Source organism: Balaenoptera physalus, assembly GCF_965194825.1.
Source record: "Balaenoptera physalus genome assembly, chromosome: X".
Taxonomy (NCBI): Eukaryota; Metazoa; Chordata; class Mammalia; order Artiodactyla; family Balaenopteridae; genus Balaenoptera; species Balaenoptera physalus.
The window spans coordinates 92,030,684-92,045,362 of record NC_138903.1 but is presented as its reverse complement, the minus strand read 5'-3'; the positions used below and the strand labels follow the sequence as shown (position 1 = coordinate 92,045,362).

The 14,679-nt window shown below is 39.6% G+C and overlaps 1 protein-coding gene across 1 annotated transcript in view; it reads right to left on the bottom strand.

The window, feature by feature from the left end:
• Positions 1-14,679, bottom strand: part of PLP1 (proteolipid protein 1) — a 345,526-nt gene that overhangs the window by 263,760 nt on the left and 67,087 nt on the right. The gene's annotated exons all lie outside the window — the stretch shown is intronic.

Below are 14,679 nucleotides of genomic sequence, written 5' to 3'. Positions count from 1 at the left end.
TTTCAACATGTTGTTTGATATTACTACGAGATATCAAAGTGGAAATTTCAAGTGGACAGCTGGATATGAAAATCTGGAAATACAAATTTGAAAATCATCAACACTGGATGGTATTTGAATCCATGAGAACTGATGAACATTGCTAGGGAGAGAATGTAGCAAGAGAAGAGGGTCCATAAAGAGTATGGAAGGATGCCAACATTTAGAGTCAGTTATAGGATGAGAAGCCAACAAAGGAACCAGAGCAATAAGCTGAGGGAGGAACAAAAAACAGGAAAGACTAGTGTTACAGAAGCTACTATGGACTGAATTGTGTTCCTCCAAAATTCATATGTTGAAACACTAACCCCTAACATGATTGTATTTGGAGACAGGGTCTTGAGTAAGTAGTTAAGGTTAAATGAGGTCAAAAGGGTAGGGCCCTAATCTAATAGGATTGGTGTCCTTATAAGAAGAGGAAGAGATACCAGAGATCGTTCCCTCTCTCTCTCTCTCTCTCTCTGTCTCTCTCCATATGTACGTATATATTGCCATATGAAGACACAGTGAGAAGGTAGCCATCAGCAAGCCAGGAAGAGAGTCCTCACCAAAAATCAAACCATATTGGACCTTGATCTTGAACATCCTAGCCTCCAGAACTGTGAGAAATAAATTTCTGTTGTTTAAGCCACCCAGTCTATGGTATTTGTTATGGCAGCTTGAGCTGACTAATACAGAAACCATGAGGAGGATATTTCAAGAAGAAAGGAGTGCTGTTGAGGAGTCAAGTAAAATGAAAACAAAGCAGTGACTGTTGAACTTGGCAATACTGAGGTAATTATTGACCTTGGGAAGAACAGTATCTCAAGAACTATGATGGAGATGGAAGCAGGAAAATTGTGGGCTGAGGAGAAATGAAGAGGTGAGGATGTGGAGACATCAACTACAGACAACTGGGTTGGGAAGTTTTGTTGTAAAGGGAATCAGAGAAGCATAACAGTGGCTGAAGGATGACCTAGATTCAAAACTTTTTTTCTTTAAAAGAATGGGACTAGTAGAAGATGTCTTATGCTGATAGAAATGATTGAATACAAACAGAGAAATTGATACAAAAGAGAGAGGGAATAACTCAGTCAAAGAGCAAGTTTCTTAGGAGGTAAGAGGGATAACCTTCAAAGTGTATGTGAGACATTGGCCTTTGGTAGGAGGATGGATGCTTACTCAGTTGTAAGAGAAAGTAAGAGGAAAATATGGGTGAAAGTACAGATAGGATTGTAGACTTGATGGTGGAAAGAAGTGCGAGTTTTCTGTAATGGTTTCTATTTTCTCAATAAAATACAAGTCAAGGCCAACAAATGGGAGTGAAAGTAAAGGAGGAGATATGGGCAGCTTGATGAGAGAGAAAAAGGTTTGAAATAGTGTCCATGTGAAGAGACAAAGTGAAGCCTCCCAGAGAAACATAGTGGCATCATCAGGCAGAGTTACGCCTGGCCACATTCTGGTTTTTGATCTGGGGGCTAGTTACAGAGTATGTTTACTTTGTGAAAATTCATCAGTCTGTACACAAAATAATTTTTGCACTTTTTCGTTTATATGTTATATTTTAATTTTATGGAAAAAACACCCTTCTACCTGAAAATTAGAATAAAAAATAAACCTTTCCTACCTATCACCTGGCTTCACTTGTTTCCTTTAGAATCCATGGTCAAAAATTACAACCACTCTCTTGCATATGCATTTATTGCACTTGTCCCTCTCTCCCATCATCAAAATGCTGGCTGAAACCTATCGTTCACCTTCTCTGTGCCTGCCTTCAAGCAAGAAAAGTTTGCTGGAGAAAAAATCTCACAACTGAGTCAACTAGTTCAATTTTAAATCCATGACCTCTGACTTCAAACTCACGCCTAACTCTGCCTGTTGATGCCACTGTTATTATGTCAATGCCACAGTGTCTTGATTACTGTGGTTTTATAGTGAGTTTTGAAATTAGAAAGTGGGAGTCTCCAACTCTGTCTTCCTTTTTCAGGAGTGTTTTAACTATTCTGCGTCCCTTGCATTCCCATATCAATTTTAGTGTCAGCTTGTCAATTTCTGTTTTTAAAAATAGGCAGCTATGATTTTGATAGGGATTGTGTTGGTTCTATAGATCAATTTGGGGAGTATTGCCATCTTAACATTATCTCCTAATCCATGAACATGGGGTGTCATTCCATTTATTTAGATCTTTAATTTATTTTAATGATGTTTTGTTGTTTTCTATGTATATGTCTTGAACTTTTGTTAAATTTATTTCTAAGTATTTATTGTTTTTGATGCTGTTGTAATTTCCTTTTTGGATTATTTGTTGCTAATGTATAGAAATACAAATGTTTTTTATATATTGATTTTATATTCTTCAATCTTGCTGAACTTGTTTATTAGTTCTAGTAGTTTTTTAATGGATTCCTTAGGATTTTCTATATTCAAGATCATGTCATCTGTGAATGGCGATAATTTTACTTCTTCCTTTCCAATCTGGACACATTTTATTTCATTTTCTGGCCTATTTGTCCTGGTTAGAACCTCAAAGACAATGTTAAGTAGAAGTAATGAGAATGGACACCCTTGTCTTGTTCCTGATCTTAGGTGGAAAGCTTCCAGTCTTTTACCATTAAGTATGATGCTGGCTGTGGGGCTTTCACAGATGTCCTTTATCAAGTTGAGGAATTTCCCTTCTACTCCTAGTTTCTTAAGTGTTTTTTATCAATGAAATCTGACAATCTGCCTTTTAACTGGAGTACTTAGACCAGAGGTCAGGAAATTATGGCCTGTAGGCCAACTCCAGCCCAACCCACTGGCAGTTTTTGTAAATAAAACGTTACTAGAACAAAGTCAGGCTTATTCTTTCATATATTACCTATGGCTATTTTCATGCTACAACAGCAGAGTTGAGTAATTCAGACAAACACTGTATGGCCTTCAAAATCTAAACTATTGGAAGGAGCTTCAAAATGGCGAAAGAGTAAGACGTGGAGATCACCTTCCTCCCCACAAATACATCAGAAATACATCTACATGTGGAACAACTCCTACAGAACACCTACTGAACACTAGCAGAAGACCTCAGACTTCCCAAAAGGCAAGAAACTCCCCACGTCCCTGGGTAGGGCAAAAGAAAAAAGAAAAAAACAGAGACAAAAGAATAGGGCTGGGATCTGCACCAGTGGGAGGGAGCTGTGAAGGAGGAAAAGTTTCCACACACTAGGAAGCCCCTTTGGGGAGGAGACTGTGGGTGTCAGACGGGGGAAGCTTTGGAGCCACGGAGGAGAGCACAGCAACAGGGATGCGGAGGGCAAAGCGGAAAGATTGCCACACAGGGGATCAGTGCCGACCAGCACTCACCAGCCCGAGAGGCTTGTCTGCTCACCCGCCAGGATGGGCGGGGGCTGGGAGCTGAGGCTCGGGCTTCGGTCGGATCCCAGGGAGAGGACTGGGGTTGGTGGCGTGAACACAGCCTGAAGGGGGCTAGTGCGCCACAGCTAGTGGGGAGGGAGTCGGGAAAAGGTCTGGACCTGCTGAAGAGGCAAGAGACTTTTTCTTGCCTCTTTGTTATACGGTGCGCGAGGTGAGAGGATTAAGAGCGCCGCCTAAATGAGCTCCAGAGACGAGTGCAAGTGGCGGCTATCAGCGCAGACCCCAGAGACGGGCATGAGACGCTAAGGCTACTACTGCAGCCACCAAGAAGCCTGTGTGCAAGCACAGGTCACTATCCACACCTCCCCTCCCAGGAGCATGTGCAGCCTGCCACTGCCAGGGTCCCGTGACCCAGGGACAACTTCTCAGGGAGAACGCACGGCGCGCCTCAGGCTGGTGCAATGTCACAACGGCCTCTGCCACCGCAGGGTCGCCCCGCATTCTGTATGCCTCCCTCCCCCAGGCCTGAGTGAGCCAGAGCCCCCGAATCAGCTGCTCCTTTAATCCCGTCCTCTGTGAGCGAAGAACAGACGCCCTCCGGAGACCTACAAGCAGAGGCAGGGCCAAATCCAAAGCTGAATCCCAGGAGCTGTGCGAAAAAGGAAGAGAAAGGGTAATCTCTCCCAGCAGCCTCAGGAGCAGTGGATTAAATCTCCACAATCAACTTGATGTGCCCTGCATCTGTGGAATAACTGAATAGACAACAAATCATCCCAATTTGAGGAGGTGGACTTTGGGAGCAACAATATATATTTTCCCCCCCTTTTTCTCTTTTTGTGAAAGTGTATGGGTATGCTTCTGTGTGTGATTTTGTCTGTATAGCTTTGCTTTTACCATTTGTCCTAGGGTTCTGTCTGTCCGTTTTTTTTTTCTTTTCTTTTTTTTTAGTATAGATTTAGTGCTTGTTATCATTGGTGGATTTGTTTTTTGGTTTGGTTGCTCTCTTCTTTCTTTCTTTTTTATTACTTTTAAATTTTTATTTAATAATTATTTTTTATTTTAAATAACTTTATTTTATTTTATTTTATCTTTTTCTTTCTTTCTTTCCTTCTTTCTTTCTTTCTTTCTTTCTTTCTCCCTTTTATTCTGAGCTGAGTGGATGATAGGCTCTTGGTGCTCTGGCCAGGCGTGAGGGCAGTGCCTCTGAGGTGGGAGAGCCAAGTTCAGGACATTGGTCCACCAGAGACCTCCCAGCTCCAGGTAATATCAAATGGCGAAAATCTCCCAGAGATCTCCATCTCAATGCCAAGACCCTCCTCCAGTCAATGACCAGCAAGATACAGTGCTGGACACCCTATGCCAAACAACTAGCAAGACAGGAACACAACCACACCCATTAGCAGAGAGGCTGCCTAAAAGCATAATAAGGTGACAGACACCCAAAAACACACCACCAGACATGGACCTGCCCACTAGAAAGACAAGATCCAGCCTCATCCACCAGAACACAGGCACTAGTCCCCGCCACCAGGAAGCCTACACAACCCACTGAGCCAACCTTAGCCACTGGGGGCAGAAACCAAAAACAAGGGGAACTACGAACCTGAAGTCTGCGAAAAGGAGAGCCCAAACACAGTAAATTAAGCAAAATAAGAAGACAGAGAAACACAGAGCAGATGAAGGAGCAAGGTAAAAACCCACCAGACCTACCAAATGAAGAGGAAATAGGCAGTCTACCTGAAAAAGAATTCAGAATAATGATAGTAAAGATAATCCAAAATCTTGGAAATAGAATGGAGAAAATACAAGAAACGTTTAACAAGGACCTAAAAGAACTAAAGAGCAAACAAACAATGATGAACAACACAATAAATGAAATTAAAAATTCTCTAGAAGGGATCAATAGCAGAATAACTGAGGCAGAAGAACGGATAAGTGACTTGGAAGAAAAAATAGTGGAAATAACTACCACAGAGCAGAATAAAGAAAAAAGAATGAAAAGAACTGAAGACACTCTCAGAGACCTCTGGGACAACATTAAAGTCACCAACATTCGAATTATAGGGGTCCCAGAAGAAGAAGAGAAAAAGAAAGGGACTGAGAAAACATTTGAAGGCACTGTAGTTGAAAACTTCCCTAATATGGAAAAGTAAATACTTAATCAAGTCCAGGAAGCACAGAGGGTCCCATACATGATAAATCCAAGGAGAAACATGCCAACACACATATTAATCAAACTACCAAAAATTAAATACAAAGAAAAAATATTAAAAGCAGCAAGGGAAAAACAACAAATAACATACAAGGGAATCCCAATAAGGTTAACAGCTGATCTTTCAGCAGAAACTCTGCAAGCTATAAGGGAGTGGCAGGACTTATTTAAAGTGACAAAAGAGAAAAACCTACAACCAAGATTACTCTACCCAGCAAGGATCTCATTCAGATTTGATGGAGAAATTAAAACACTTTTCAGACAAGCAAAAGCTAAGAGAATTCAGCACCACCAAACCAGCTTTACAACAAATGCTAAAGGAACTTCTCTAGGCAGGAAACACAAGAGAAGGAAAAGACCTACAATAGCAAACCAAAAACAATGAACAAAATGGTAATAGAAACATACATATCGATAACTACCTTAAATGTAAATGGATTAAATGCTCCAAACAAAAGACATAGACTGGCTGAATGGATGAAAGAACAAGATCCATATATATGCTGTCTAGAAGAGACCCACTTCAGACCTAGGGACACATACAGACTGAAAGTGAGGGGATGGAAAAAGATATTCCATGCAAATAGAAATCAAAAGAAAGCTGGAGTAGCAATTCTCATATCAGACAAAATAGACTTTAAAGCAAAGACTATTACAAGACACAAAGAAGGACACTACATAATGATCAAGGGATCAATCTAAGAAGAACATATAACAATTGTAAATATTTATGCAACCAAAATAGAAGCACCTCAGTATATAAGGCAAATACTAACAGCCATAAAAGGGGAAATTGACAGTAACACAATCATAGTAGGGGACTTTAACACCACACTTTCACCAATGGACAGATCATCCAAAATGAATATAAAGAAGGAAACACAAGCTTTAAATGCTACATTAAACAAGATGGACTTAATTGATATTTATAGGACATTCCATACAAAAACAACCGAATACAGTTTCTTCTCAAGTGCTCATGGAACATTCTCCAGGATAGATCATATCTTGGGTCACAAATCAAGCCTTGGTAAATTAAAGAAAATTGAAATCGTATCAAGTATCTTTTCCAACCACAACGTTATGAAACGAGATATCAGTTACACAGTCAAAATCTGTAAAAAGTACAAACACATGGAGGCTAAACAATACACTACTAAATAACCAAGAGATCACTGAAGATATCAAAGAGGAAATCAAAAATTACCGAGAAACAAATGGCAATGAAAACACGATGACCCAAAACCTATGGGATGCAGCAAAAGCAGTTCTAAGAGGGAAGTTTATAGCAATACAATCCTACCTTAAGAAACAAGAAAAATCTCTAATAAACAAACTAACCTTACACCTAAGGGAACTAGAGAAAGAAGAACAAAAAAACCCAAAGTTAGTAGAAGGAAAGAAATCGTAAAGATCAGAGCAGAAATAAACGAAAAAGAAATGAAGGAAAAGATAGCAAAGATCAATACAACTACAAGCTGGTTCTTTGAGAAGATAAGCAAAATGATAAACCATTAGCCAGGCTCATCAAGAAAAAATGGGAGAACACTCAAATCAATAGAATTCAAAATGTAAAAGGAGAAATAACAACTGATACTGCAGAAATGCAAAGGATCATGAAAGATTACTGCAAGCAACTATACGCCAATAAAATGGACAACCTGAAAGAAATGGACAAATTCTTAGAAATGCACAACCTTCCGAGACTGAACCAGGAAGAAATAGAAAATATGAACAGACCAATCACAAGCACTGAAATGGAAACTGTGATTAAAAATCTTCCAACAAACAAAAGCCCAGGACCAGATGGCCTCATAGGCGAATTCTATCAAACGTTTAGAGAAGAGCTAACACCTATCCTTCTCAAAGTCTTCCAAAATATAACGGAGGGAGGAACACTCCCAAACTCTTTCTATGAGGCCACCATCACCCTGATACCAAAACCAGACAAAGATGTCACAAATAAGAAAACTACAGGCCAATATCACTGATGAACATACATGCAAAAATCCTCAACAAAATCCTAGCAAACAGAATCCAACAGCACATTAAAAGGATCATACACCATGATCAAGTGGGGTTTATCCCAGGAATGCAAGGATTCTTCAATATACGCAAATCAATCAATGTGATACACCATATTAACAATTCGAAGGAGAAAAACCATATGATCATCTCAATAGATGCAGAGAAAGCTTTTGACAAAATTCAACACACATTTATGATAAAAGCCCTCCAGAAAGTAGGCATAGAGGGAACTTTCCTCAACATAATAAAGGCCATATGTGACAAACCCACAGCCAACATCATTCTCAGTTGTGAAAAACTGAAACCATTTCCATTAAGATCAGGAACAAGACAAGGTTGCCCACTCTCACCACTATTATTCAACAGAGTTTTGGAAGTTTTAGCCACAGCAATCAGAGAAGAGAAAGAAATAACAGGAATCCTAATCAGAAAAGAAGAAGTAAAGCTGTCACTGTTTGCAGATGACATGATACTATACATAGAGAATCCTAAAGATGCTACCAGAAAACTCCTAGAGCTAATCAATGAATTTGGTAAAGTAGCAGGGTACAAAATTAATGCACGGAAATCTTTTGCATTCCTATACACTAATGATGAAAAATCTGAAAGTGAAAGTAAGAAAACACTCCCATTTACCATTGCAACAAAAAGAATAAAATATCTAGGAATAAACTTACCTAAGGAGACAAAAGACCTGTATGTGAAAAATTATAAGACACTGATGAAAGAAATCAAAGATGATAGAAATAGACGGAGAGATATACCATGTTCTTGGATTGGAAGAATCAACGTTGTGAAAATGACTATACTACCCAAAGCAATCTACAGATTCAGTGCAATCCCTATCAAACTACCAATGGCATTTTTCACAGAACTAGAACAAAAAATTTCACAATTTATATGGAAACACAAAAGACCCCAAATAGCAAAAGCAATCTTGAGAAAGAAAAACGGAGCTGGAGGAATCAGGCTCCCTGACTTCAGACTATACTACAAAGCTACAGTAATCAAGACAGTATGGTACTGGCACAAAAACAGAAATATAGATCAATGGAACAGGATAGAAAGCCCAGAGATAAACCCACGCACATATGGTCACCTTATCTTTGATAAAGTAGGCAAGAATATACAATGCAGGAAAAACAGCGTCTGCAATAAGTGGTGCTGGGAAAACTGGACAGGTACATGTAAAAGAATGAAATTAGAACACTCCCTAACACCATACACAAAAATAAACTCAAAATGGGTTAAAGACCTAAATGTAAGGCCAGACACTCTCAAACTCTTACAGGAAAACATAGGCAGAACACTCTATGACATAAATCACAGCAAGATCCTTTTTGACCCACCTCCTAGAGAAATGGAAATCAAAACAAAAATAAACAAATGGGACCTAATGAAACTTAAAAGCTTTTGCACAGCAAAGGAAAACATAAACAAGATGAAAAGACAACGCTCAGAATGGGAGAAAATATTTGCAAATGAAGCAACTGACAAAGGATTAATCTCCAAAATTTACAAGCCGCTCATGCCGCTCAATATCAAAAAAATAAAAAACCCAATCCAAAAATGGGCAGAAGACCTAAATAGGCATTTCTCCAAAGACGATATACAGGTTGCCAACAAACACATGAAAGAATGCTCAACATCATTTATCATTAGAGAAATGCACATCACAACTACATCGAGATATCATCTCACACTGGTCAGAATGGCCATCGTCAAAAAATCTACAACAATAAATGCTGGAGAGGGTGTGGAGAAAAGGGAACCCTCTTGCACTGTTGGTGGGAATGTAAATTGGTGCAGCCACTATGGAGAACAATATGGAGGTTCCTTAAAACACTAAAAATAGAACTACCATATGACCCAGCAATCCCACTACTGGGCATATACCCTGAGAAAACCATAATTCAAAAAGAGTCATGTACCACAATGTTCACTGCAGCTCTATTTACAATAGCCAGGACATGGAAGCAACCTAAGTGTCCATCGACAGGTGAATGGATAAAGAAGATGTGGCTCATATATACAATGGAATATTACTCAGCCAAAAAAAGAAACAAAGTTGAGTTATTTGTAGTGAGGTGGATGGAGTTAGAGTCTGTCATACAGAGTGAAGTAAGTCAGAAAGAGAAAAACAAATAACGTATGCTAACTCATATATATGGAATCTAAAAAAAAAGAAAAAATAATGGTCATGAAGAACCTAGGGGCAAGACAGGAATAAAGACGCAGACCTACTAGAGAATAGACTTGAGGATATGGGGAGGGAGAAGGGTAAGCTGGGACAAAGTGAGAGAGTGGCATGGACATATATACACTACCAAATATAAAATAGATAGCTAGGGGGAAGCAGCTGCATAGCACAGGGAGATCAGCTCGGTGTTTTGTGACCACCTAGAGGGGTGGGATAGGGAGGGTGGGAGGGAGGGAGATGCAAGAGGGAAGAGATATGGGGATATATGTATATGCATAGCTGATTCACTTTGTTATAAAGCAGAAACTAACACACCATTGTAAAGCAATTATACTCCAATAAAGATGTTAAAAAAAAGAAAGATAAAATTTAAATAAATAAACTATTGGCTATCTAATCCTTTACAGAAAAAGTTCACTGAATACTGATTTATACAATTTACTTTTAATGTCATTATGGATATGGTTGGTTTTAAATCTTGCTATTTTTATTATACTTACTCTATCTGTTCTCCTTTCCTTTTTTCCTTCTTTTCTTGCCTTCTGGATTAATTGAAATTTTCTTAATGACTTATTTTATCATCACAATTGGCTTATTAACTGTATTTCTTTGTTTTATACTTTTTAGTGGTTGCTCTGGCACTTAAAATGTGCTTCTTGTTACAATTTAATTTATCTCAATCAACTTTCAAATAAACTTATACCATTTAACACGTAGTGTAAGAACTTTACAACAGTATGTTTTCTTCTCCCCACTCCTGTCCTTTGTACTATTGTCATATGCTTTACTTCTGCAATATATTGGGGAGGGCGGTGTTGTTTGCTTTAGACAATTATCTTTTTTTGGTGTTCACATTTTAAAATTTATTTTAAATTTTTCATATGGTATCTTTTCTTTCTTTCTTTCTTTCTTTCTTTCTTTCTTTCTTTCTTTCTTTCTTTCTTTCTTTCTTTCTTTCTCTCTCTCTCTTTCTTTCCTTGTTTCTTTCTGTGTACAATTCTATGAATTTTGACCAAAAACATACAGTTGTGTAAACTCTATCACAATCAAGGTTCAGAACGTACCATGGATGCTGTTCTGTCATGCTTGATCCTTGTAAAAAGCACTTATTTTTACCTTTCAGGGTTATACTACCTAATTTTTTTCTCACCAAATTGGTGGTTGGGCAGTGCAATGATTTACAAGTTTCTTGAGAGATAAAGGGCAGTGTTGTAAAATTGAGAGAACAAATTCTTTCTCTTCTGAACACCCATAGGTATCTCCTGATCACAGTTCACGAATGCATTTATCCTCATCAGCAGACCAGGGAGAAATCACAGGTCCCTGTCCCCAGGATAGCTCGGACTATTTGTTCTCAAACTTTAATGTACGTCAGAATCAACTGGAGGGCTTATTAATATTCAGATTGCGGAGTCCCACACCCAGAGTTCAGTAGGTCTAGAGTAAACCAGACAATTTACATTTCTAACAAGTTTCCAGGTGAGGCTACTGCTTACACGTAGTGTAAACACACTTCAATAGCCATCAGTTCAGATTATAGCTATCATCACAAAAAATTCTGCATTGCTTTTCTTGCATGCCTATTTCAGGCTCCTCTATTTTATGGTAGCAGTGAGGAGGGAGTGGGGAGAGGGGAAATGGGGGCACCTGAGGTAGATTTTAGACTTCTGGTACCATCGCCAGCACTAATACCATGTAATGCACGAGGTGAAAAACAGTTATGTGATATTTGCTGGTGTTTGATACTGCTTGTTGTCTGATACCTTGTAAGTGAACAGGAAACCCATAACTCAAAGAACTAAAAACAGATAATCATAAAGATAAAAGCATTTGAAAGCTACTCATTGCACCCTCTAAACATTGAGGTTTTTCTTCCTTTTTTTTTAAAGACTGAGTTTTTCCATGAACTGACTCATCTGCAGTACTTTCTATATTACCCAGGTGTCCGCCCATAGTCAGTGATATTGTATTAACTTCGGTTTTTATTTCAAAAAATACTTATGTCATCTTTCTCTTTATGTAGGCCCTAGAAACGCTTCAAACAAATGCATTGGAATTCCATAGCAATGTGAAATAATAGTAAGAAGATCATGACATGAACCTTCCCTACAAATTGGATTAATTATGTAGTTAGAGCTATTTCAAGAGGTGAGGTCTTTCATCAGTTTATTTTACCCTTGACTGAAATTCATCAGAAGAAAATAACTCTTTCTATTGGCTCTTCTTTTGGTCATATGGTGGCATGATTTTTTCAGGTGGCATGATTTTTTAAAAATAGCTTCTGAAACTTTAAAGCAATATACAAACAGTAGTTATCAATGCTCTAAAATTCCCTTATGAAAGAATTACAGAACTGTGTGAGAGGATAACCTCCTCCTACCCTGTCCAGATTAAAACCCAATAACTAATTAATGTAAGACATTTAAATTTGGGTACTGCTTTTCATTTTCCAAAGTGCTTCATGGACATTATCTCATTTAGTTGTTCCCAGCAACTTTATGATGCTGGCAGGGTAGGTAATATCACCCTCGTTTTATAAATGAAGAAACTGTGGCTGAGAGGTTAAATGATTTATCAGAGGTCACATACATCCTAGATACATACATCCAAGAGTCAGCCAGCACCAAGACCCAGGCATGCTGAAAACTGGTCTCATGTTTTTCCATGATGTCAACTGCTTCCTTCAAATAATAATAGAAACAAATTTCACCCATACACTACTCTAGTTTCCTTTATACATAACCATGAATCCCTCGACGTTCCTTCCAGTCTGTGTCTTAATGTACTGTAGATATTGCTGTTCATCTGTGGTGAAGGATCTACACATAGCATTTTCTACTCTAGGAACTGAATGTTTGAGTGTTTGGATTATTGTACTGACAGAAGGTGGAAGCTATTTTTCTTGATGGGGAAATTAAAACTCTGTTTTTTCCAGCAAATGGCAAACTTTATACTGAATTATAGGCCAATCCAAATACTTTCCATGTAAACAGAGCCCCTTCTCTAAATCACTACAATGCTGTCCAAGACATGACTGTCCCAGCTTCCTCTCTGTAATAATTGATGTCATTAAGGCTGTTGATATCCTATACATATTGTAGCATTTAGACTTTTAAACTTTTTTATTAAGATTTTATTTTTAAAGTTCACAAGAAAATCTAGGAAAGGCAGAGATATACCCTCTCCCCCACATGCATAGTCTCCCCTATTATCAACATCCCACAAGAGAGCAGTACATTTGTTACAATTGATGAACCTACATTAACACATCATAATCATTCAAAGCTCATAGTTTACCTTAGGGTTCACTCTTGGAGTTGTACATTCTATGTTTTGGACAAATGTATAATGACATATATCCATCATTATGATATCATACAAACTATTTTCACTACCCAAAAACCCTCCTGGCAACCACTGATCTTTTTACTGTTCGCCATAGTTTTTCCTTTTCCAGAATGTCATATAGTTGGAATCATACAGTATGTACCCTTTCAGATTGGCTCCTTTCATTTAGTAATATGTATTTAAGGTTTCTCCATGTTTTTTCATGGATTGATAGCTTATTTCTTTTTAGCACTGAATAATATTCCATTGTCTGAATGTACCAAGGCTTATTTATCCATTCACCTACTGAAGGACATCTTCGTTGCTTCCAAGTTTGAGCAATTGTGAACAAAGCTGCTATAAACATCTGTGAGATCTTCAAGATGGCGGAGGAGTAAGATGTGGAGATCACCTTCCTCCCCACAAGTACATCAAAAATACATCTACATGTGGAACAACACCTATTGAACGCTGGCAGAAGACCTCAGACTTCCCAAAAGGCAAGAAACTCCCCATGTACCTGGGTAGGGCAAAAGAAAAAAGAAAAACAGAGACAAAAGAATAAGGATGGGACCTGCACCTGTGGGAGGGAACTGTGAAGGAGGAAAAGTTTCCACACACTAGGAAGCCCCTTCACTGGTGGAAACGGGGTGTAGGCAGGGGGTGGGGAAGCTGTGGAGCCATGGAGGAGAGCACAGCAACAGGGGTGCAGAGGGCAAAGTGGAGAGATTCCCACACAGAGGATCGGTGCCAACCAGCACTCACAAGCATGAGAGGTTTGTCTGCTCACCCGCCAGGGCGGGTGGGCACTGGGAGCTGAGGCTCAGGTGTTGGAGGTCAGATCCTAGGGAGAGGACTGAGGTTGGCTGCGTGAACACAGCCTGAAGGGAGCTAGTGCGCCACAGTTAGCTGGGAGGGAGTCCAGGAAAAAGTCTGGACTGGCCGAAGAAGCAAGAGACCATTGTTTCGGGGTGCGCAAGGAGAGGGGATTCCTTCCCTGTCTGCCTACAGAAAGCAGAGCAACACCTAAACGAGCTTCAGAGATGGGCATGAGCTGCGGCTCTCAGTGTGGACACCAGAGACGGGCATGAAACGCTAACACTGCTTTTGCAGTGACCAAAAATCCTGTGTGAAAGCAAAGGTCACTAGCCACACCTCCCCTCCCGGGAGCCTGTGCAGCCTGCCACTGCCAGGGTCCCGTGATCCAGGGACAACATCCCCGGGGAGAACACACGGTGTGCCTCAGGTGGTTGCAACGTCACACCGGACACTGCCGCCGCAGGCTGGACCCACATTCCGTACCCCTCCCTCCCCCTGGCCTGAATGAGCCAGAGCCCCCTAATCAGCCACTCCTTTAACCTCCTCCTGTCTGGGTGAAGAATAGATGCCAGAGGGCGACCTACAAACAGGGGTGGGGCCAAATCCAAAGCTGAAACCTGGAAGCTGTGCGAACAAAGAAGAGACAGGGAAATTTCTCCCAGCAGCCTCAGGAGCAGCAGATTAAATATCCACAATCAACTGGACGTACCCTGCATCTCTG